General features: G+C 47.9%; 1 protein-coding gene across 10 annotated transcripts in view; it reads left to right on the top strand.

The window, feature by feature from the left end:
* The window catches only part of EXTL3 (exostosin like glycosyltransferase 3), a 140,352-nt gene that overhangs the window by 55,504 nt on the left and 62,843 nt on the right, over positions 1-22,005 (top strand). For 2 of the 10 annotated variants that reach the window (XM_085574343.1, XM_085574347.1), the window contains exon 3: positions 13,974-14,140. The exons of the other annotated variants lie outside the window; for them this stretch is intronic. The gene's annotated coding sequence lies outside the window, so the exon portion shown is untranslated. The remainder of the gene's footprint in view (positions 1-13,973; positions 14,141-22,005) is intronic. 10 annotated transcript variants of the gene reach the window in all.

Below are 22,005 nucleotides of genomic sequence, written 5' to 3' on the forward strand. Positions count from 1 at the left end.
GCACAGTGGTACTCCTGCCCTGCCAGTGTGGGTGCCTCAAATACTTTGTGCCTCTTCTGTCTTTTTTGGTAATGATTTCACTGCTTCTTTTTATTTCCACTGGTTCTGCCTGCTTTAACTCACTGTTTTGGCTTAAATTGGCACTATTACTGTTTTATCCTGTTGGAGAATGGTGTGTTATGGAATAAGAAGCTTGTTTGGAATGGTTGGAGCAGCTACAAGGAGAGGCTCAGGTCACTGGGCTTGTCCAGCCTGGAGAAGAGGAGGATGAGGGAGACTCATCAGCTCTGATCTCTGCTCCCTGTGACAGGGACAGGACCCAGGAACAGCCTGGGCTGTGTCAGGTTTGGGTTGGATATCAGGGAAAGGTTCTTCCCCAGAGGGTGCTGAGGGTTCCCAGGGAATGGTGACATTCCCAAGGCTGCCTGAGCTCCAGGAGCATTCAGACAGCGCTCCCAGGGATGCACAGGGGCATTATCTGTGCAGGGCCAGGAGTTGGATCAATGATCCTTATGAATCCCTTCCAACTCAAGGTATTCCATGATTTTAAACCTGGGAAAAGCTGTCAGCTTTGGAGGGGAAAACCAAAGGTGGAATTGGTTTGGGTTTTTTCTTTTGCAGCTCACCAAGGGTCGCTGTTGTTTTCGAGCTCATTTGTAGTGCCCATGTTCATCTCAGAGTTTGGTGTTTCTGCAGAGCCAAAGCTTCTGTTGTGGCAGTAGTCAGGGAGAAGTGAGGAGGATCAGCCCCATCCTGGCTGTGCTGGACGAGGAAGGTTAATTTGTGTTTTTAATGCTGTATCTATGGGGCACTTCCTAAGTGCAAAGAGCAGCTTTAACCTTAAGTTAAAAGCGCCGGAGATATTCATTCCCCTCTCTGCAAAATATGGATAAATACTTCTTGATCTGCCAGAAAGGGGCTGTGTGGGTTTAATTAACATTTGCAAAGTGCTTGTGGATAACATCTTTCATCTGAGCCTCTGAAGCGAAATATTCTCGGCATCCTTGCTCAGCAGCGCAATTATTCCTCCAGCTGTCGTGAGCTGTGCCAACAAAAACTACTCTGCTGTCATCAAGGGATTGTTGATGCCTTGTGACTTGTTTGGATTTTGATACTCTCTTCCCCCTACTCCTTCTTGCCACACAATTGCTTTGTAAAATACAGTGTGTTCTTCAGATCTGGGGAGGAGAATAAACCTGTTCCTTCCCTCCACAAACTTATTTGTGCCTCGTGTTATATTCTTGCTTGTAGCTCTTTTTCTGGTCTGTGCCCTTGGAGTAGAAGTATTTTTTTTTCTCAATTCTTAAAATACTTTTGGTCTTTTTTTTGGTTTTTTTTTGTATCTCTTTTTAAAGCACTGCCATAATTTATTAAATACCAGTCACTCCAGAGAGGTCTGCTGGCCCATGCACTGTCATTTCTTATTTCAAGGTGGATGTGAAAAACCAGATTAATTCCTTCATTCCCTGGGCTCGAATTCTCCCCAAGTTCCCACTCACAGCATTTGGGGAGTTAAAACTTCCAGCTTTTGTTCTCTCAAATTCTGCTTTTATTGCTAACAATGCTTTGTGAAATCCTCTTAAAAATCAATATTTCTCAAATCTACTTTTAAAGGAACTCTTATGTGCGTGTGTAGTCTCCAAGGCAGTAATATTACCCCTAAGAATTTATAAATTAAATAGTTCCAGGTCCTAGCCAGGTTGAGGCTCAGCCTTTCTGCAAAACCAGAAGCACATCTGAGCCCCTCCAGTCTATCACTCAGGTAACTATGGCCATTACTGTTATTTCTCTGAGGATTCATTAATCTTGACTTAAACAGCATATGAGATTTAAAATTTATTTATATATATATATATCCTTGAAGGAAGCACAAACTATCATTTGAAATCTTGGAACCTCTAAGCTCATAATTATCTGTGGGAATGAAGACTACAAAGAAATTACTTCAAGAGCAGCTGTGTACAGCCTCTTTCATCAACCTGTGTGTTAAAGCTGGCTCTGTTTGCTTTAGCATTTAAACCCTTGCTCCTGTTTGCCCTTCACGTGGAATAAAGCTGTGGGAGAAGGAGCTGGGGTCTGTCCCACCTTGTGCTGCTCCTTTGGGAAGGGAGCTGCTTCTTAGTGACATTCTGCTGTTCTTGGCAAGGCTTTTAGAGGCAGAAAAATGAAACGCAGCACCAGAATTCTTCTTCCCCTCTTGGAATTCCAGGTCATAAATCGCAGAGCGCGCAGCGAAATGTGGTTATTCTCTGCCTGCTGCTCTTGCTTGAGGGGTTTGATGCTCCAAATTGAAATTAATAGCCCTGGTTCCCACTGAGGGTGGGGGGAGTTGTGACTTCCCAAAGATTTGTGTCCGTGCTTGTCAGTGTGAACTCCATTACGGGAGAAGGGATGTCTGACTCCCACGTCAAACGTAGCAAGTTTTCATCTTCCCAGATGAGAGTTCTGAATTCTGCCAAGTGTGTCAATGGTGGTTTTAAAAATCATAAATCTGACCACGGTGCATGCAGGGACTGGGATGTGGTGGGTGAGTACAGCAGGAGCTGGGATGAGATCCACCACTGCCTCCCGTGCTTTGGGCTTGAGGGGGAATGGAAAATCTTTGAGTGAGTGATGACTTAACCAACACCTTTGATTAAAAACCGAGATGAGCCCATCTGAGCACCTTGATAATCATTCACTCTTTATGCAGCTTGTGGCAGCACCTTTCCTGCTGTGTCCTTTGGGTGTCCAAGAGGGGCATTCCCAGTGCTCCTCTCAGCTGGGGGAGGTTTTTTTAGTTATCTTTTTGGCTAAAAAGCTTTTGATGTTTTCTTGAGAAATGGCAGGAAATGTTGTCTGGTGTTTGGAAGTCAGTTTTGCTTCCCTGTCTGTTTTGGAAGGGTTGGGTTTTCCCTTCCTCTTTCCTGTCTGAGGCCTGTGGCAGTGCAGGTGTGTCCCGAGGCAACTTGGATTTTCATGCCCAGCAACCCGGGGTGAGGAATCACAGAAACCTGGAATGGTTTGGGTTGGAAGGGACCCTAAAGCCCATCCAGTGCCACCCCCTGCCATGGGCAGGGACACCTTCCACTATCCCAGGTTGCTCCAAGCCCTGTCCAGCCTGGCCTTGGGCACTTCCAGGGGCACTCTGAAGACAAGTGGCTGTGAGGAGAGAAGAGGAAAAGAAAGCAAACAGAGCAACTCTTTGAGCAGAGCTCATTTCTGTAACCCTGAGCTCTGGTTAGGAGCAGCTCTGTGCCCTAACAACCCTCACAGCTACGGGTGAGTGGAGCAGGATGAGCATCCAGGGACGTGACTGAGTCCTGTCCCTGGGCTGGGAACCAAACTGCTTCTCCAGCCTGTGTCATCCTGTGCTTTTATTGCTGAAGGACGGGGCTCCTACTCCCTCTCCTATGGGACCTTTTGATGTTCCAGCAGGGCTTCATCACCTGAAGAAAGCTCAGGATGGCATCTGTGAGGCTGCAATGCTGTCACAGAAGCACAGCCTGGTGTGCCATTGGCAGATAGCTCCTCTCTCTCCAAGCACCCCCAGCCATCAGCGCGTGTTCCTTTTTTAGCTGCTCTTCACTCTGGGGCTCTTCTGTTCCTGGAGCAGAGGTGATCAACAAGCGAGTTTGTCGTTATTTTTTTCCTTACACATTTCTTAATTGCAGCACTTGAGGGATTTTCCCTTTCTCTCCCTCTTGTTCAGTTTGTCTCATCGTAAGCCTTTTTTGGGGGCTGGATTTAATTGGTGAGCTGTGTCTCAGGAACTTCAGCTGGTCTTCAGCCATCCCTCACTTTAAAAGTGGAAATCCACTCCTAATGTCAGACCTCTTCACTATCTGCCTGTCCCAGGGGCCTTTTCTCTTTTTTTTTTTTTTTGAGCAAACTGGCATTTCTGAAGCTGGCTGAGTTATTCCCCCCACCTCTGGGCCATTTTTTTCCCTGAACTGCTATGATTGATTCCATCCTTTAAACAGTCCTTTTCACTTAGCAGAGTCAACACAGTAAAACAGACTTGGAAAACAGATTTGTTATTCCTTAATATTTCAAACTCCCCAGCCTCCCATTTTTACTTTATTTGAACAGAAGCCCCTGGAAATCTTTTGTTGGAGGTTTTTATCTCGTTTGATGGCTGTCTCCGGGCTCCAGCACTCAACACACGTTTAATGGCCTTAAGCATCATGTAATGCTTCCCATTCCCAGGATCTGTGAGCCTTAGCTCAACACCCTCAGCTCTGGAAATGCAGATTAATAACCTCTGGGAGGTTAATTGGTAAAAAATGGTTATTGACAAAAAGAGCAGCGTCACACTTGGGTCTGGGAGCAGAAAGTTGGGCTGAGGGCGCTGGGAGGTTCACGGCTCATCTGCGTTTGGATGCACAGGCAAATTAGCAAATTAAATCAGAATTCAGCTTCTCAGGTCCAATTGTTTGAAGTTTATGAAGTTTAGTTGTTGCTCTGAATGAAATTTGCCTGAAGGTTTGTCTTAATTTACTTCCAGAGGTAAATTTAAGGTAATTGGAAAGAAGGTCACTTCTGCAAATAGAGGTTTTGTATTGTTGGACTAATTGACTTGGATTAATATCCTTTTACTTAAAAATAGAGTAATTTTCACTAAGTGAAGTCAGAGCTGGGGTAGGACCCAAGGATTCTTGCTGTTTTCAAAGGGATTCTGATTTACTTTGATTTATTCCCCATTTCTGTGGTGGCTGGGCCCTGAGAGTTTGGCACTGACCCTGGGCTCGTGTGTGTTGTGCACAGCAAATCCAGCCCCACACCAAGGAAGATTTTCTTTCCCTGTGAAATAAAATGCCTTGAGTCCTGCAGAGCAGTTTTAATTGAAAATTTATTTTAAAGCAAGCAGTGTTTTTTCCTGGCACAGTAAAGTAGTAAAGAAGAAAAGCTCCCTGGATGCTTGTAGGAAATTTCAGTTTTTGTTTTTAATTTTATTCTTTCTGAAATCTGTAATGAAAACAACATTTCCGTGCAATGTAATGGTTTTAAAGACAGTCCAAAATGAAAGCTTGGGCAGCTCATGGATCTGTTTTCCTATGGAAAATGCTTCTTCCTTGTGGATGCAGTAAAGGCTGAAAAATCTTGCTTACAATTTGATTCTCAGATTTCAGTGCAAGTCTGCTTTAAATCTCTTGAATCTACGCACATAATTCATCCTTCCTGGCAAAAGCTTTGGTGCTGATTTTCTTTGTAAAATCAATAAACAGAGATAAAGAGGGAAAAGAAATGCTGAGATCTTGGAGCGAAGGGGTGTGCTGCTGCTTTTGCAGGTACTTGGCAGAAATGAAATTTAAGGCAATTTCCTCATCTCAAGCTGCTGTTCTTTTTGTAGGTATTGACTTTTAAATCTTGTTCCTTCTCCAGTTTCCTGCAAGGAGAGGAACACTTGCACTGAGCTGAACTCGAGCAGATGGTGTTGGAAAAGTGTGAGCAGGAGAGAGGGACCTGCCACTGCTCTCAAGCACAGATTAAACACAATTTCTCTCTGTGAAAGCCCCTCTTAACATCAAACCGTGGCTATTTTACCTTGAGTATCATCCTTTCCACTTGAATTACAGCACTGCAGTTTAATTGTAATAAATTACCAAGTTTAAATGTGATGACTGTTTCAAAAGCTTGGATTTTTGCCTGCCTGATATTTGGATATGGATAGCTCTGATTGGCATCAGGAATTACTGTCTTGGCATTGAATTCGGCACAGTGGGTAATCATAAAATCCCAGACTAGTTTGGGGTGGAAGGAACCTTAAAATTTATCCTGCCCAGGTTGTTCCAAGCTCCATCCAGCCTGGCCTCGGACACTTCCAGGGATCCAGGGAAAGCCACAGCTTCTCTGGGAAACCTGTGCCAGGGCCTCCCCACCCTCACAGCCAGGAATTCCTTCCCAATATCCCACTGAGATCTACCCTCTCTCAGCCCAGAGCCTTTCCCCCTTGTCCTGTCACTCCATGCCTTTGCAAAATGTGCTTTTCCAGCTCTCCTGTAAGGCCCCCTTGGTTATCTGCACTGATAAGGGATGGGCATTGTGCTGGTTCTTAGCACTGCTTCAGTCTTGTGTTGGTTTCAGAGAGGTTTGGGGAAGAAGAAAAGCATTGGCTTCATTTCTTTATTTCTTTCTTTAAGCCAGAAGGGTTTTTTTGGGCTCACTAGAAGCCCAAAGCTGCTTCCCATGGAGCTGAGGCGTCTCAGGGTGATGCTGGAATATTCAGTGCAGGGAGAGCTCGGAGTGTCGAGGTGCTGAAAGAGGGAGATTGCTCAGATCTTTTTACAGGGTGAAGTGTTGGAGTCACTGATGGTGGCTCCTGGCAGGACCTTTGCCAGAGCCACTTCCCATCCTCTCTTCTGAGGATCTGGTGTGTTCCTGCTCAGAGCTCCATGAGCAGGGCCACTGGAGGGTTTTCCCCAAAGAAACATTTACCTGCTCATTGCCTGTGGGAACTCAAAATGTCTCTCAGACATTTTTAGAGGTTCCAGGCCTTGGTCAGAAGCATTCTAGACCCTGGCAGACAACTGAAAAACAGCTGTGATTTTGAGTTTGAGCCATGGAATGAATTACCAACTTTGGAGGTGGAACGAGCAGTCACAAAAGGTTAGATAGTATAGTAAAAGTAGTTACATAGTAGAGGGGAAATTTTTTTAGTACTGTACAGGGGGGTTTTAACACATGTACAGGGGGGTTTTCACTTTGTACATGGGGGTCAGAAGTTCTAAGATGGAGGAAAGTGGGCTGATCCTGTTCTTCCTCCTTCTTCTTCCTTACCTCCATGTTCTTGGTGATGTTGGCACTCACAGATTGGTTTAGAGTAGAAAAACACTTGGCAATGTAGGTAGTAGGTATTGGGGAATAATTGTAAACGTGTTATACGTAATATATCTTATAAAAGATAGCAGCAGCCCTGGGCGGAGAGAGAGACGAAGAAGACAGCAGATAGAGGATGTCAGTGTGTGTGTGTGTGCCTCTACCCAGGCCGCTGATCAAACAGCCGCAGTCCAAGAACATAATCTGTTAGATAACTAGCAATAAACTGCCTTGAGACCGAACAGCTAAGCCTGCGGAGTTTTTCTTTGGAAGCACGGGTTGGAGGAGGAATTTCACCACCACATGAGACCCCAAAGCAAGGCCGGGGTTCTCACAATTGCCTCCTTCACATCCACCCCAGGCCCTTCCCTGGACTCTGTCTGGGAGCAGCTCTGGCTCGGGGATGTCTCTGGTCACCACTGCCAGTCAAGCTGTGACATTCCTGCCCTGTCCCCCTGCCCACCCGGCACAGCCTGGACACGATCCCGTGGTTCAGCTTCCAGCTCCAAACCCAGGACAGCTTGGTCCCAGCTCCCTTTTGGGACATTCCCCAGCCAGTGCCATTTCCTGATCCTTATCTTGCACTGTTTGGGTCCACTCTGGCTGGGTTTAACTCACTGTTATAGGTACAGCCCCTGGGTTTAGTCCTTGTCCCTGTCACTTAACCTCTGATTATTCCTTGTGTCACCTCTCTGTGTGGCACCTGAGCCCTTCCAGGTGAGGGACACTTTTCCAGGATGGAGTCCATGGACCATGTTCTTGGGGCCATCTCTAGTTACACTAATACTGGCATTAAATTCTGATAGTAATTGGTCTTCCCAAGGCAGGGTTGTCCCTTTTCTAATTTTTCTTGTCTGATTTGACTATAAAAGTGTTAAAGTCTCTGTCAGAGGCTTTCTCTGTAGTCTGGAGCCTCAAAACTTAAATTTTGTCACAACACAGGACCTTTCTCTGTCTAATCTTTATGCTAATATTTGTGTCATCATGCTAAATTCCCTCCTTTGCCAATGTGCCCAGGCCTTGATATGAAATTAAACCATGGGAAATCCAAACTACTTCAGCAAAAAACTTTGATTTCTGGTCATGAGGTGGTTCAGGGTGGCTGGGGAAGCAGTGCTGATGGAAATCTGCACCACCCAAGGGCTCCCTCAGCACAAGATGCTAAAATCAGCACCAAAAGAGGGAGAATTGGCAGATGCTAAAATCAGCACCAAGAGAGGGAGAAATGGCTGTATATTTCTGAATTTATGTGGGTTTTAACCCATTAAATCACTCGCAAAACACAATCCCACATGGTTTAAAGTTTATGGGGGGAGAGAATGAGGCTGCTTGGTTCACTCTTGGTGAGTGAACAAATTCAAAAGCAATAGGTTGCCTTAAGTGATACCTCACTAACTCTATTTCTTCATCCCATGACTACAGCTTCAGACTTTACAGAAACTGGTTTGTTTGTTTGTTTGTTTTGTTTTGTTTTTAGGAGAAATCCAAGACAAGTATTGAAATATCTTAGGTATTCCTATTTGAGGCATGTCAGACATCTTGTCTTGGTAGAACTAAGCACAGTTGAGGCTAATACATAAAAGTGTAATAAAACAGATACATTGCTCCTGTCTGCTGTCACTCTGAAATTCCCATTTTGATTTCATTTTCCGAACAAAACATTACCTTTTAATGAGTCCAGATCTGTCAGGGATGCTGAGCTTTCAAGTTCACGGGCGCCTTTCCTGGGTGGGATGTCTCATTCGAAGGATGTGGGACTCTGTGGACTGTGACAGGGGAAGCAAGGAACTGGTTTTATTCTCTTTAGTGCTTCTTCACAGTCTCTGCGGGCTGGAAGTGCCTCCTTCTAGAAGCGACATCAAAATCAAAAGGAGATCTGAGATTTTCAGTGTTGTGGTTCTTCTCTTTGCACAGCTGGTGCTTCTCAGAGATGTTTCAGGTGGGGAAGTGAAACCCCCAGCTTTTATCTGTGGAGCACTGTCTGTTGATTGCTTGAAGTATTGCAAACTCCCAAGCAGTTAAGTGAAATTTCCAGGAAATTACCATTATTTAGGTCAGCTAAGTGCCTTTGAGCTGCCTTTTGTGTGTATCTGTTTCTTGTTGCAGCCATACTTCAGAAAAAAGAGCAAACCGCTTTGTTTGTGACAGAATCACGGAATGGTTTGGGTGGGAAGGGACCTGAAAGATCTCATTTCAACCCCTGCCACGGGCAGGGACACCTTCCACTGTCCAAGGTTGATCCAAGCCCCGTCCAACCTGGCCTTGGACACTTCCAGAGATCCAGGGGCAGCCACAGCTTCTCTGGGAATTCTATTCCACAGCCTCCCCACCCTCACAGCCAGGAATTCCTTCCCAAATTCCCATCCATCCCTGCCCTCTGGCAGTGTGCAGCCATTCCCTGTGTCCTGTCCCTCCATCCCTTGTCCCAAGTCCCTCTCCAGCCCTCCTGGAGCCCCTTCAGGCCCTGGAAGGGGCTCTGAGCTCTCCCTGGATCCTTCTCTTCTCCAGGTGAACATCCCCTGCTGATCCAATCCCCACCATCCTCAAAACAATTCCTTTTTTAGGTGAAGTTTCCCAGGTTACCTTTTAGTGCAAAGGAAACAGCCTCAAGTTGCACCAGGGGATGTTTAGGTCAGATATGGGGGGGGAAAAAATAATGGAAGGGGTTGTAAAGCATTGGAAAAGCTTCTCAGAGCAGGGCTGGAGTCACTAAAAACCTGTGGGTGTGGCACTTGAGGACATGGCTTAATGGTGACCGTGGTGATGGTCAGATTTGATGATCTTGGGAAACTTTTCCAGCCTTGATGCCTTGGGACTGTGTGAGATGCAGCAGAGTCCTTGCAGGAGCGTGTGGCACAACATGAGAGCAGACAGGAGCTCCCCCGCGCCGTCGGCGATGGAGCGTTTTAATTGAAGGCAGCGGCGTTCATGGCAGGCAGAGCCTGTCCCTGTCCCCGCCCGGCTCGGTGGCACCCTGCAGCAGCTCCTGCCAAGCAGCTTCGGAGTGTCAGATCTGCAGGAGATCATGGGTGGAGGCTCTGGCAGCTCCGGGGGTTTATTCCGTGAGCGCTGTCTGCTTGTTTTCTGTCGTGACTCTGCCTGTGCTGCTGGGTGAGGCACAAGGGTTGAGAAGAACCCAGGACTGAGTGAAGCTCTCAGGGTTCAAGGTCTGCCTCCCTGGCTTGGAGTGACACCCATGAGCCACCAAGGCCATGTGTCCCTAAGTTGGAGTGATCCCCACGAGCCACTGAAGCCATGTGTCCCTAACTTGGAGTGATCCCCATGAGCCACCAAGGCCATGTCTCCCTAACTTGGAGTGATCCCCACGAGCCACTGAAGCCATGTGTCCCTAACTTGGAATGATCCCCATGAGCCACCAAGGCCATGTGTCCCTAAGTTGGAGTGGTCCCCACGAGCCACCGAGGCCATGTGTCCCTAACTTGGAGTGATCCCCACGAGCCACCGAGGCCATGTGTCCCTAACTTGGAGTGATCCCCACGAGCCACCAAGGCCATGTGTCCCTAACTTGGAGTGGTCCCCATGAGCCACCGAGGCCATGTGTCCCTAACTTGGAGTGGTCCCCATGAGCCACCAAGGCCATGTGTCCCTAAGTTGGAATGGTCCCCACGAGCCACCGAGGCCATGTGTCCCTAATTTGGAGTGGTCCCCATGAGCCACCAAGGCCACGTCCCCTAAGCTGGAGTGGTCCCCATGAGCCTCCAAGGCCGTGTCCCCCTAAGTTGGAGTGACCCCCACGAGCCACCAAGGCCGTGTCCCCCTAAGTTGGAGTGGTCCCCACGAGCCACCAAGGCCATGTGTCCCTAAGTTGGAGTGGTCCCCACGAGCCTCCGAGGCCGTGTCCCCCTAAGCTGGAGTGGTCCCCATGAGCCACCAAGGCTGTGTCCCTAAGTTGGAGTGACCCCCACGAGCCACCAAGGCCGTGTCCCCCTAAGCTGGAGTGGTCCCCACGAGCCTCTGAGGCCATGTCCCCTAAGCTGGAGTGATCCCCACGAGCCACCAAGGCCACGTCTCCTAAGTTGGAATGGTCCCCATGAGCCACCAAGGCCATGTGTCCCTAACTTGGAGTGGTCCCCACGAGCCTCTGAGGCCGTGTCCCCTAAGCTGGAGTGGTCCCCACGAGCCACCAAGGCCATGTGTCCCTAAGTTGGAATGATCCCCATGAGCCACCAAGGCCATGTGTCCCTAACTTGGAGTGGTCCCCACGAGCCTCCGAGGCCGTGCCTCGCTGCCCAGCGGCAGATCCATGGGGCTCAAGGAGACAGGCCTGGGCTGCAGTGTGTGGAGCCTGAACAAATGGCTCATTTGCATGGTGGGTTCACATGTTTGCAGAGTCTCTTTTGGGCCATCAAGTGCTCGGCTTCACTCGCTGGTGAGCAGGTGTTTGGCAAAGAAAGAGCTGTCACACCATCAGCTGGGAGAGAGGAGGAATCTGCTGCCGGAGTGTTGATTCAGAAGTCATGGCTGCTGTTCAGGAAACTTTGATTGGAAGTGTTTTCTGTAGTTCTTTTTGCTTGAAAATGAAACCAGAGACCTGCTGGGCTCCCACTCTTGTGCTTGTAACTCCCTTCTACCCTGAGAGAAATCCTGACCGCCCCTCCTGTCAGGAGCTGTGCAGAGCCACAAGGTCCCCCCTGAGCCTCCTTTTCTCCAGGCTGAGCCCCTTCCCAGCTCCCTCAGCCTCTCCTGGTGCTCCAGCCCCTTCCCCAGCTCCCTTCCCATCCCTGGACACACTCCAGCCCCTCAATGTCCTTCTTGTGAGGGGCTCAGAATTGTCCCCAGGGCTGGACGTGCCTCAGCAGTGCCTGGCACAGAGGGACCATCACTGCCCTGGCCCTGCCGGCTGCCCTATTAATTAATTAAATTAGTCAGTGTTGCCTTGTCTCTTAGTTACTGTGGAGTTCTCATTTATCTTTTTCCTGTTTGCAAGGTTTCCTTTAGGATTGAACTTCTGAAATGAAGCCACAACTCCAGATTTGATTCAGACCTCACCAGGTGCCCCAAAGGGATTCTTGGGCTCTGTGGTGGATTTTTGCTCATCCTGGTATCGTGTTTGTATCTGGTGTGTTCCTGAGTTGCCAAGTGGATGAGCTCAGGCTCTTTTTCTCTTTTTTTTTCCTGACTCCATGGATGCCTGATGTGTGGCTGGAGCTGTGGGACGCTGCTCACTGCTCACTCTTCCTCCTCAGCATTCCCACATCCCTGTCTGTGGGTTCGGGTTGGCGAGTGGGAATGATCATTTTTTTCAAACGCTCCTGTAGCTTTGCAAGCTTTTATCCTGAAAAAATGAATCCTGCCTGCCCTTTCCTGCTGGAATGGCTACAGAAGGGTTTTAGCTTTAGGGAGAATATTGAACAGGAGTTGCTGTTGGAAGGCAGAGGTGCAAATGGGATTTCCTAAATGCAGCCTTGCTCCAGCTCTGTCCTTGTGCAACACAGTGGCAAAAATAGCAGTTATTTCTGGGAAAACCAGAGCAATCTTGTAATGTCTCACCTGTCCTGTGTTCCTTACAGTGCAGATACACAGCTCCATTTTCCAGGGGGATTTTGGTGCTGCTGGGGCTGCTGCCTCTTTCTGTGGCCTTTTTGTGGGGATAAGTACATCAGTGTCACCAGCACTGCTGGTGACATTTCCCCTGAGAGCAGAGCAGAGCTCTGGGGCTGTTCCTGGTCTCTTGCTTTGTTCAGGGTTAGACTTTTGGCTTCCAGACTGGCGCAGGGTGATGACTTCAGTCTGCTGCTGTGTCTCTGCCTTTCTTCTGAGGCTCTGAGGGACTCAGATCCCTGTGCTGCTGCTGCCTCTGGATGTGGAGATGGAAGAAAATTCTGGTAAGGGGTTCCCATTTCTGCTGTAGCTTTTTATTCCAGATTACCCCATGCTGCTTCCCCGCTGTTGAAGCCCCTGTGAGGGGTTAATACGTTGTCTCAGCAATGTGGAGTGAGAGTTTTGGACTGGAAATTCTGTTATTCATTTGTTTTGGCCTTTGTTTTGAGGACCTCAGAGCATTTTACAAAGAATGACCCCTGGAACGACCTCTGGAAAAGCAGCAGAAGGTCCTGGGTACTGCAATATGTTCTCTTCTAAAAAAAACCCCCCAAACTTCAGAGCTACATGACTGAAGGGTCAGCAATAAGCACCTTTTCCTTCTTCCTTTCATTCTTTTATTGTGTTTAACTTGTCGGCGTTCAATGCCTTTTTTTATGATTACTTTTTTTAAGCTTCAAGTTTTGAGTTTTTGTATGTTCCTGGCTTTTCTTGCTCCCATGCTCAGATTTTATTTCAGTCAGAGCTATGAAGCAGTTGAAGTCAGACCAGCACAAGATGATTAATTCTTCCTGTCTCCCAAGATCATCTTTTGAGACTATCAAAATAGTCTCTCTGAAATAGATTCCCTGGTAGCATGGGGGTTATGGGAATGGCTGAACAAGGCTGTGCCCTTTCCTTCCTGTAAAACTGGGATGCTTGGAAGATGCCAGTCAATCCATTTTGTGTAGCACTTACATCTTTTCCTCGCCTTACAAACAAATTTGTCAGATGCTTTACATCCCGCTGAGCGGGAAGTAGCTTTTGATGATATTTCTCCTCTCAGCTGCTATTTGTGACCCCTGAGCTCCCTGGTGAATTCCCAAGGAATGCTGCGAGCCAGGGAACCAGAGCAGAATTCCCTGAACTTGTGCAGAAGGGTCTGAGGAACCAAACCCCAGTCACCCGACACCTTAACTACTGTACAAGAATTTCCTCCTACTGTGCCTCTAATAGAAACTGCAGGGCCAAATTAAGTGGGCAGATTGTAATCACTGCTGCTGAGTTATCCCAGCGGTGGAATTACTGCAGCCCTCTGCTTTTCCCGACTAATTTGGAAAGTTTGCTGCCTCTTTCCCCGCTCCCCTCCCAGAGCTCCACCTTGCCACATTCCAGGCTCTGCCTTGTGGGAAGAAAAGAGCCCGAATGACCATAAAGAGCCCAGATGTTGTGGCTGGGGGCAGGAAGCACAAGTCAGCTCTCCCTGATTTGTGAAGCTAAAAATAGTGAGAGCATTAATAGGAATTTCTGCCTTCAGCTGGCCGGGCAGGCCGGCCTCTCCGGGGGCACCTTCCTCGTGGGAGCTGTAGATTAATTCCTCACTGGTTTGGTTCCTTGTTTTATTTGCATTACAGGAGTGCCTGCAGGCCTGAGTGCAGCTTAGACCCCCAGCTAGGCATGGCAAGAGACTGTGTGAGCCTAAAGATGCCTCTGGATGAATTTCAGAGTGAGGAAATGTAGTGAGTGACAGGGAGGGGGACAGAACCTGCAGCCACGTGGCGCCGACAGCAATAATCCTGGGGTGAGTTGTTTATTTTCTCTTACCAGCACGATGAGTGTCTGCAGCTCTTCCCCAGCCCAGTCAGCTGTCTCAAACTCCTTGCTGGGAGCTGTGGGATGGCTGATGTTTGCTGGATAATTGGGAAAAGCAGGCACTGTCCCTTCCTGAAGCAGCACAGGAGCACTTTCTGTCAAGGGTGGATGCTTGGGATGCTCTGTCTGGATGGTGAATGTCCTGCACAACCTTCCAGAGTCACTCTAGATCCCCTTCTCAGTGATTTCATGTCAGGGGCAGCCAGTGGGAGAGCACATTTGGGCGACTGGGGAGTGTCTGGACAGCATTTTCCAGCCTGATGGGTGGGGTGGGGAGGGTGGGAACAACGTGATCAAAGTGGCTTTTGTTCCCTGCAGCATAGATTATAGTAATGTTGCTATGGCCACAAATCTCCCTCAAATTGCTGCAGACAATTCATGAATTTCCTTTTTTATTACATCCTGACGCTGGAAACCAGCAAGGCTGCCAGAAACCTCTCCCAGGGAAATCTGTAACCGCTGGAGATGTCAGGAGGCTGCAGGAGGGGCTGGCATGCAGGTAGTGTGAGTATTGCTGTACTGGGGGATGCTGTAAAGGGAATCTCTTGTTGCTGGAACTTTGGGATGTTTTTGAGGTGAAGTAATTAAATTAACCCAAAATATCTAGCTGCTCACTTTGATCCCATGACTCCTGATTAATTAGTTAGTCCCATCTCCAGGGTAATTGGAGTATCAGCATGCCTGAGTCCTCGGCAGCGGAGCCCTGTAAGCTTTATCCTGTTTTGCTTCCTTTCCCAAGGAAAATGTATGGTCAGGAGAGCCTCATCTGGGGTTTCTGAGGTTGGGCTGGGAGATCCCTGACTGGGAGATCCCTGGCAGTGCTTCCTGCTGCTGCAGCACAGGGAAAGTTGTATTTTTCCTCCTCTTGGTAGCTTTGCTCACTCACAATCTGGACCTCCAGCAGCATTTGGGTGTCCTGAGCACTGGGGGTGAGGGATTTGTGATTGGTTTCTTTCTGGCTTAAGTCAGGCTGTACGTCTTGTGTGAAATCACTCATCAAGAACTCTTGTCTTTGTGGGCAGGGAGGGAGGGAGAGGGGAGGAAGTCAGATTTGGCTGTAGCACAGCTTCCTCACCCCACAGTTCCCCGTGAATTGGTCTGTGGGGGTTCTCCCAGGACTTGGGGAACAGGGCTGTGTACAAGACTCCTAAACACCACTTGATCACTGCCTTCTGTGGCCCTGGGCAAGTCATTTAGCTCTTTCTTGCCTTAATTGGCCTAATTAGTGCCTTCCAGGTATCTCCAAGTTCTGGTAATGGTTGCTTCTGGTTGTACACCGAGGCAGTGACCAAGAGCCCTGGGCATGTTCAGCCTGGTTCCTGGTTAGTCTGCAGCTAAATAAACTTCAAAACTCCCTTTGCTGTTTGATGTGACAGCTGGGAGGTGAGGACTGAGCTTAGAATCCCAGGTGGTTTGGGCTGGAAGGACCTCAAAGCTCATCCCTGCCATGAACAGGGACATCTCCCACTGTCCCAGGTTGCTCCACCCTGGCCTGGGACACTTCCACAGTTTAACCCAAAGCATGGCTGTGGCCATCCCAGCACTCAGATTGTGCTGCTGTGACCTTGTTGTCTTAAAAATCAAACCTCATGTTATTTTCATCAGTTTGTTAATTTGATCCTCATTGAAACCCATCCTTTTTCCTTGTCCTCTTCTAGATCATGGCGTAGATTTTTTGGTTCCATGTGACAGAGCACGAGCTTTAGTGCATTCAACTCAGTTCATTTCACAAGCTTAGACTCACATTTTGTGTGTTTACAGTTTGTAGTATTTGAGGAACTGCCAGATTTATGGTTATTAAATGTGATGGAACTTTTCTGCCCAAGAGTAGAAATCATGGGAACACAGATTTGGGTTTTCAAGGACTCTGAAGATGTAGCTCCAACCCCCTCCCATGGGCAGGTTGTGCCCTTTGAGTGTCTGGGTAAAGCCCAGCCAGTGTTTTGGATCTCTCGTGTTTATGGTTTGTTCTTCTTGGTTTTTGTGGGTATTGTGGGTCTCTTGTGTAGTGCTTGTGTGTAGCAAGGATCAGCATTTTGAGGTGACTCTACACAAGGTTTAGGAAGAAATCCTAATGCACTTATTGGAGCCTCCTGGAGCACTTCTGTGATCAGCCAGAGAAGGACAAATGTGTAGGAACTGAGAAATGGAATGAGGGTTGTGGTGGAGCAGTGTCCTGGATGAGGGGACATGTTCAGTTTGTGTGCAGAGGCCATACCCCCTGATTTAATTCTCTTTTTTTCTGTCCTGTGTTTTGTTACTTCCTTCTCGTGCCGTTTGCACTCGCTGTACCCACACTTTTAGCTAATTTCTAAGAAGAGAAATAAAATACTCTTCTTTTTGGCAGCTTCAAAAGCAGGAAATCCTCATTACTGTGGTGTGGCTTTATCAGCTCATCCTCACACTGGTGGCCTGAGCTTTGCCACCCTCAGGTGCCCTTCCCATGGCACAGTGAGCTCGGGCTGGGCTGCTGGGGCTCTCTGAGCTCCATGTCTGGCTGGAGACATCCAGGCTGTCCTGAGCTCCATGTCTGGCTGGAGAAATCTGTCCTGAATGGACAGACTTGGGCAGCTCCAGCACCCACTGACCTGCTCAGGGCAGTTCTGTTGTCCCACATCCGTGGTGAATTCTCATGTTCACCCCACAAATGGTTTTGTAACTGATTGAGCAGGAAGATTTATGTTCAGGGGAAGTAATAAACCAACTCTTTGCCCAGCACTTAGTGTGCTAAATGTTAGTGTGGTGTTTTTTCTTCCTCTGAAGTGGAATGCTTGGCACAAGCAGGATGTGGATCTGTTAGAGTGGGTCCAGAGGAGGCCACGGAGCTGCTCCAAGGGCTGGAGCCCCTCTGGAGCCAGGCTGGGAGAGCTGGGGGTGGTTCCAGAGAAGAGAAGGATCCAGGGAGAGCTCAGAGCCCCTAAAGGGGCTCCAGGAGAGCTGGAGAGGGACTTGGGACAAGGGATGGAGGGACAGGACACAGGGAATGGCTGCACACTGCCAGAGGTCAGGGATAGATGGGATATTGGGAATTAGGAATTGTTCCCTGTGAGGGTGGTGAGGCCCTGGCAGAGGTTTCCCAGCTGTGGCTGCTCCTGGATCCCTGGAATTGCCCAAGGCCAGGTTGGATGGGCTTGGATCAGCCTGGGACATGGCAGGGAATGGATTTTTTTAAGAGTCTTTGCCAAGATGATCTTTCAGGTCCATTCAGCCCAGACCATTCTGCGATGGTTTGAAGCGTCACAAAAACGTGTGCCAAGTGTGGTCCTTTGTAGTCTCTGTGGCCAAATGCAGCAAACAGCACACGTGGCTCCATGTCTGTTCCCTGTGAGAGGGATGGATCTGTTCTCACCCACAACTTGCTGGTTTTTATTTTCCTTCTTTTCCTACCAATTCTTGGCTGCCAGGCTGAGGTGGGCCCAGGAGCTATGTCATAAAAAATTTCTGGCTCTGATCCCTCAGTGTGCCATCAAAATGCAGATAAAAAAATGCTGCAGGTCCTCCTTGGTGTGGGTGTGGAGGCAGAGAGGGGCTGGGAGGTGGATTTTTGGAGGAAGGACTGTGTGGAAATCTTTCCCAATTCCATCCCTATAATCCCGTGCTTAACATTCCTGTTCTGTGCTTCAGCCCCTCACCTTTAACTGGAGTGCTCTGAGATTGCTTATCTGAAAGAGATGGAGGTTCATTATGTTAATTGGCTCTGAAATGACTGCATCAAATATCAGTAATTGCTATTATTATTCTGCTCTTGTTGTGTCCTAGGGTTTCCAGGGAGCAGAAATTAGAATGGAAACCTGCTCTTGGTGCTGTGGTTGCCGGCAGAGCCTCACGTGAGGTTGGGGTTTCAAGAGGCTGTTGAGTGATTCTGGTAGCAAAGAGTGGGACTGGTGACATGGAGAGGGGAAAGATCCCTGCTCAGAGATGTCTGTGTTTAATCCCAGCTCCAGGAGAGCTCCCTGCTCTGACTGAGGGTGTCAGGGCTGTGAATACAGCACAGACACGGCCACTTGCCAGATGAACTATGGATGTGTGGCTGGAAAATTGATTTTAGGAGGGAGCAAGCGTGGAATAAACTGGTGCTGCCACTCCTGACTGTGCTGCCTGAAATTGTTTGGAGAAGGGATAACTCCTTCTGGCATGGTGTGTCTGCCTGCTGCTGACAGCACTATTTCTACCCAGTTATGAGATGATTTTCCCTCAAAACTCTTCCCTCCCAGCTCTCGGGTTTGTCCAGAATGGTTTTGTCCCTCACGAGGCAGAGTGGAGCTTTCCTGATGGTGCTGACAGGAGTGAGCCTGGGCATAACTCGATCCTCTCTCAGCTGCAAAGCAGAGCAACATTTTGGTAATTTGCTGTAATGGGATCTCTGTGCTCAGCAAAATTTGTAATGCTGCTTGGGATTTGGTGTGGGTGGGAGGACATGGGAAAGAAGGGAGGGTGGCTGGATAATTCCTCCTGAGGGGCAACAGTTGTGATCTCTCTGAGCAGGGACAGGACACAGGGAACTGCTGGAGGGTTCAGGTTGGATATTAGGAAAAGGTTCTTCCCCAGAGGGTGTCGGGCACTGGAACAGTTCCCCAGGGAATGGACACAGCCCTGAGGCTGCCAGAGCTCCAGGAGGGTTTGGACAACGCTCTCAGGGATGCACAGGCTGGGATTGTTTGGGTTGGATTGAGATCCTCGTGGGTCCAACTCTGGATATTCCATGATTCTGTAATGGAGGAGGAATTTAGGAAGGTTTTGGGGTAGGAGCCAGAAGCTGGAGCAAGGACAGCATTAGCAGGCAAGAGATGAGGTGCACAGCCAGGAACTGAAGGAAACATGAATCTGCTTTTACACAGAGAGGAACTGAGAGGGAAGGAAACGTGAATCTGCTTTTAACAGCCAGGAACTGAGAGGGAAGGAGATGTGAATCTGCTTTTACACAGAGAGGAACTGAGAGGGAAGGAAACGTGAATCTGCTTTTAACAGCCAGGAACTGAGAGGGAAGGAAACGTGAATCTGCTTTTAACAGCCAGGAAATGAGAGGGAAGGAGATGTGAATCTGCTTTTACACAGACAGGAACTGAGAGGGAAGGAGATGTGAATCTGCTTTTACACAGACAGGAACTGAGAGGGAAGGAAACGTGAATCTGCTTTTACACAGACAGGAACTGAGAGGGAAGGGCTGGAAGCTGCCAAGGGAGTTGCTTTTTTCCATCCCTGGGGTCCTGTAATCAAACCCCCCCTACATTTGTCCTGACCAAATCACAAATACCTGTTGGATGTGAATCAGGCCAGGTGCTGATTGCACTTTTACACTTTTTACTCCAAGCATCCTGGTTTCATCTCTGCTCTCTGCTTTTCCAAGCATTGCTTTGCTTGGCAAAACCAGAGGGATCTGCCTCACCTCTCCAGCTCTGGAATCAGAGATGAGTTGGACCGTCTCTGATGCTCATTAAAAGCCGAGTTCCAGTTTTGGAGGTGCTGTGAGTTGGGAAGAGTGTTAGAGCCATGTTACAGCTATATTGGGATACTTTAAAATAATGGAAAATACTGAGTTGGAAAAGAAGAGCTGCTTGGAGGCACTGGATGAGAACATGGTGGGCAGGGGAATCCTTTTTTCTCTCCAGCTGCCTCGTGGATGCCTGGAGCTTTGTAAAGAAATTTGCCAGTCTGATGCACTCACTGTGGAATTAAGGACAAACTTTGATGCTACTGTTTTAGGACTGTTTCCTTATTTGAATCTTTGCTCAGAAAAAAGTCTCAAAGTTTTTTTCACCATGTCTCTGAGTCCTCTCTGAGCAGCACAAGACACTGTTGGCCTTTCAGTGGAGTCAAATTTTTTGCAGTTTCACTTCTTTTTATTTAATTTTTAATTTCTTAAAATAAAATATCCCTTAGATTGAAGTTGGGATGATACAGCTTCCATCTGGGAACTATTTTAGATGTAATTTGAAAAAACAGACTGTAAAACACACACTCATAAAAACAGTTTGTCCTTTGCAATGTACTAGCAAATGATTCTCAGCAGCCTCCTAATGCCCTCTGCTCGCCTGTATTTGAGCTCCATGACATGCTCAGAGACACAGTTACAGTGGATTTTAATACTGAGTCACACATAAATTCCCAGTATGGATCATTTGGGGAAGATTAATATGGAGAATATGTTAATAGTAAAGAATTTGAAGTCATTGCAGATTTTGCAGCCCTGAGTGTGCACGAGGAGCTTGGTGACCGTAAAGTTGCTGTCTTGGTTTGGCTTGAAGATGAGATTACTAAAAAAATGTGCCTTGAACTCTGGAAATTGTGTGGTTGTGCACAAATTCTCCTGCCTTAGAACCGTGGAATTCCAGAATGGTTTGGGTTGGAAGGGACTTTAGGGGTCATCTCATCCCACATAACACATCCCATTGTCCCAGGCTGTCCGAGCCCTGGCCAGCCTGGCCTTGGACACTTCCAGGGATGAAGCAGCCACAGCTTCTCTGGGAATTCTATTCTATTCTATTCTATTCTATTCTATTCTATTCTATTCTATTCTATTCTATTCTATTCTATTCTATTTCCATCCCATCCCATCCCATCCCATCCCATCCCATCCCATCCCATCCCAGGGCTCCCTACCCTCCCAGCCAACCATTCCTTCCCAATATCCCATCTAACCCTGCCTTGTGTCCTGTCCTTGTCCCACTCCCCGTGCCCTGTCCCTCCTGGCACTACCCAAAGGTGTGCCTCAATTTTCTGCAGATTTCTGGAACCCAGCTCCCCACTTTTGGCTTTTTAGCATCCCTTGTGCCTCCTGCTCTAGTCTGGGCAATTTTTTGGTACGAGGCAGGAGCGAGGCACCACTTCACTTAAGGATTTACCAGCTGATCCCATCAATTTTCCATAGGGTGCCAGTGATTTCCCAGGCTTTGATTTGCTGCTGTTATTCATGAGCATCTCCCTCAGCCCCAGGGAGGTCCCTTGATTAAGTCATTAGTGCTCGTGGGACCTCATGGGGAGCCCAGGCTGCCTCAAATAATGAGCTGAGACAAGAGTGGCAGCTTCTGATTCTTTATTTTTCATGGTGGGCTTGGTTATGGTGCCATCTGATTTTTGTGAGAGGGTTTTTTTTTTTGTTGCTTGGCTGTGGAGAAATAAAATTTGGCAAGGATCATGTAAAAACAGTGTCTGGCCGTGTTTGACCTGCCCTTTCTCTCCTTCATCCCCAGCTTCAAGGTTTGCTGGAGACTTAAAAAAATAAAAAGCGCCAAACCAAACATCAAATTGCTTTTGAGTAACGTGAAATCCTGATTATGGAAATGTGAATAATGGATCACAACACACATTCATCTTCTGCCTGCTCAGAAATCCTGCTGGTGGGCTGTGCATGGGCATTAAAGGGAATTTTAAAAAACTTGCTGTGGTGGCTGTGTGAAACCAATACCTTCGTGGCTAAAATGGGTGGTTTGCAGTGCAAAGCAGCACTGATGTGTATTTTATGGACAAATAAACAACTGAGGTTTTTTCCAAAGGACCAGGCAGCCTAAATTGGGTATTGCAGCAAAGCAAAGCAGCAGAGAAGGGTGGGTTGAGGAGCCCTGAGAGGGGACTGATGGATGTTCTTCATCTGGCAGAGGAATGGTGGCATTCCTAAGCTTTTTGTGTTTGAAAATCCTGTTTCCAACTGTTTGTATTATGCCAGACTTCAGGTACATTCCAACATTCCAGCTAGTTGGTTGCTGGTGCTTTTTGGAAGGTCTGTAATGCAAACTGTTCAGCTGTTTTGGAGGATGAGACTGAGAAAACACATTTCCTTACGATTAAAAATAAAGA

The sequence above is a fragment of the Lonchura striata genome, chromosome 3, assembly GCF_050655825.1.
Source record: "Lonchura striata isolate lonStrDom1 chromosome 3, ASM5065582v1, whole genome shotgun sequence".
Taxonomy (NCBI): domain Eukaryota; kingdom Metazoa; phylum Chordata; class Aves; order Passeriformes; family Estrildidae; genus Lonchura; species Lonchura striata.